At 33.8% G+C, this 2,975-nt stretch overlaps 1 protein-coding gene across 1 annotated transcript in view; it reads right to left on the bottom strand.

Moving 5' to 3' along the window:
* The window catches only part of LOC108366430 (uncharacterized), an 18,264-nt gene that overhangs the window by 807 nt on the left and 14,482 nt on the right, over positions 1-2,975 (bottom strand). The window lies entirely within an intron of this gene.

Here is a 2,975-nt window from a genome sequence, read left to right as displayed (position 1 = left end):
CAAAATAAAAATGTAACATTCGCACATAAGCCGCATAGCACTCTCAACAAAATATTTAGCAAAACAAAAGACAAGATCAGCAAAGAACAACAACATGATGTAGTTTATCAAATCAATTGCAATGGCAAAGCTGGCGAGCCTTGCAATAAATTATACATAGGCACAAGAAAGCGCGCCCTTGGAGTCAGAATAGGCGAACATAAAGCAGACGTAAGAAACAAAAAATTAACTACAGCGCTAGCCCAACACTTGACAAACAGCGGACATTCGGCTGATTTCAACAACACCAAAATATTAGACATAGAGAAACGAGTGCGAACGAGACTAACATTAGAAGGCCTGCGCATACAAGAACAAATAAATAATAAATTGCGCATACAGGACGGCAATAAGGTGCAATAGAAAAACAGATGGACGATGATGCAGAAGTGAATGTAGTGAAGCGATTATTGTGATGTTTTGCTTATTTTGTTCTTATTAATTTAAATAGAAGTGCTGTGGTTTCTATATATGTATATATGTACTTTGTTAACTATGTTATATATATGTATGTATGTACGCATATTATTAATTGTGATTTGAAGCCTAATTGTTTGTGTTTTTATGTTTTGTTCCGAATAAACAGACTCCCTGATGAAGACGCCGAAACGCGTAGGAGGATAAAAGAAAACTTTGTTTTGCTTTTTATTTAACCGGCCGTAAAGCTCCATAAAGCAGCTTATATAAATAGTAGTTATTGTTGTAAGAAATATTAGCAGCAGTTTTTCTGGTATGGAATTCCGCAGCCATCATGACAGCATTCACAGCGTTAAGGTTATTTGCACTCGAGTTGTTGTTGGTCGAATGCAAGGAGATTATTAGATCTTTTATTGCATCAAATTGTTTCGATAAATCTTTGAATTTAGCATCAATAATGGCTTTATTTCTTTTCTTTTCTAGCAGATTATTATGAGGAAGAAGAAGAATGGAAAAATTGATAGAATTACGCTCACAAAAAACGAAATAATGAAAAAGTAAAGAAACGCAAAACTAGCAGAGACTAGCAAGTAAACAGCTGATCAGTGTATTTGACTATTGAAAATATTTGGCGCGAATTTTTGTTTATTCATTTTGACAGCTGCTAGTTTCTGCTAGTAAAAGTTTTACTAACAGAAATTAGCATTAGAGAAGAGCGTAAGAACGAGAGAGAGCTGCTAGTTTCTGCTAGTTTTTTAGGTTAAGAAACTCTTTTCAGCAGAAATTAGTGATAATTATCTGATAAGAAACAAAGCTAATACAAGGTAGCTAATACAAGGTTAGCTCAGTAGAATAAGAAAAACGGGAAGAAATTAATCCCCATTTGGAAAAATATAAGATTTCATGTTTTCTTCTATACAAAATTAGCTTTTTTATAGTATATTCGCAATGAAATGAAATAAAATAAGATATAATACCTTTTTGAGGAAACAAAATGTGTATACAGAGAAAAAATAAAAATAAATCAACTATGGCGCATATTCATAGTCATATTTAGTACTCAACTAAGTCGAAACTATTCTAAGTCACAACTAAGGCTATTCATAGTCGACTTAGTTTCGACTTTTCTGGCTAAGTACCAACTTAAAATTTAGTTTCGGCTGCAGCTGCAACTAAGTCGTAACTAGGAAGAAGTATTTTATCAAATTAAGGGAAAACAGACGAAATATGTAAAAATTAAGTTGGTAGAGGGTGATTTTGATAATATTGAATAATCTTCAATTAAAATTTACAAAGATCGATCCATTTTAATCGGAAGATGAAATTAAATGCGTATTACAATTCGAATAAAGCTACATCACAATTTTATAATTGGAATAATTTAGATAAATTCAAATAGAGCTTTCGCACGGGCGTTTGTTTGGTTTTTCAACTGCCAAATTTTACTTTGCATTTGGCACAGCAAAATTCAATTTATTTGTACACCATAGCAAATTTTACCACCCCGTCTCACCACGGAGAAAAAAGTTACTGATTGGCACAGGCCCCTACTATTTGTATGTTTCACAGCATGCTTTCGATAAACATCGACTTCACATCACTGCGGTTGTTCTGGCTATTTCACACAATTAACAAGAAAATGATACCTTATTCTTTTGCATAATCATGCAGTGAAAATAAAAATTACATAAACGGATGATCAAACTTGACATTATTTAATAAAAATGTAATTTTTCCAAAATATCGTAAAGAAAAATCTATACATTTTCACACTCGTTTTGCTATATCGTAAACCAAGTCAAAACTACTTAGTAGAAGTCTGAAGTGCGACAATGAACAGAAGTAAATTTTATGTTGGTAATTATTATTATTCCACCATGGTATGACTATGAATATGCGCCAATACCTCTCACGACGATAGTATCGATACTATCGATGTTTTCAACTATCGTTTCGAAAACTATCGAGTGGCGGTACTATCGATAGTATCCCTTTTCTACTGTGTACAAGAACATAGGGCCCTCTCTCACGATCAATATGGATCGCGATCTAGTATCGTGATTCATATTTATGCATGATGCTCCACTCTCTGCTATAGGCCATGTCTCACGATCAATATTTATTGACGTGATCCAAGTATCGCGATACTTATTGACTGTGTAGCATGCAATATTGATGGATCGTGATTCATATCGCAAAATTTCTAGAAATTTTGAAATCTGGATCGCTCATCGCAGTACTGTCAATAAATATTGAACGTGTAGCATATTTCGTTCGCGATACGTCAATACGTGTGTATTTCAAAATAAAGTGGAGATTTAAATGTTAAAGGCGAAACGTTAATTATTGGATTAATTATTTATTTGGCAGTGGTAATTTTTAATAATGTCGGACGACGAAAGCGCACATATCCAGCCGGCGGTGTTGGGATTAACGAATGACCAAAGGTGTTTGAAGGAGTTTATCCTACAATTGGAAAGTATGCCGGAATTGTGGGATCCTTCGTCCAAAAGCTACAT

Source organism: Rhagoletis zephyria, unplaced genomic scaffold (assembly GCF_001687245.7).
Source record: "Rhagoletis zephyria isolate East Lansing unplaced genomic scaffold, Rhagoletis_zephyria_1.1 Rzeph_scaffold_02267, whole genome shotgun sequence".
NCBI lineage: Eukaryota > Metazoa > Arthropoda > Insecta > Diptera > Tephritidae > Rhagoletis > Rhagoletis zephyria.
This window is presented reverse-complemented; position numbering and strand designations above follow the sequence as displayed.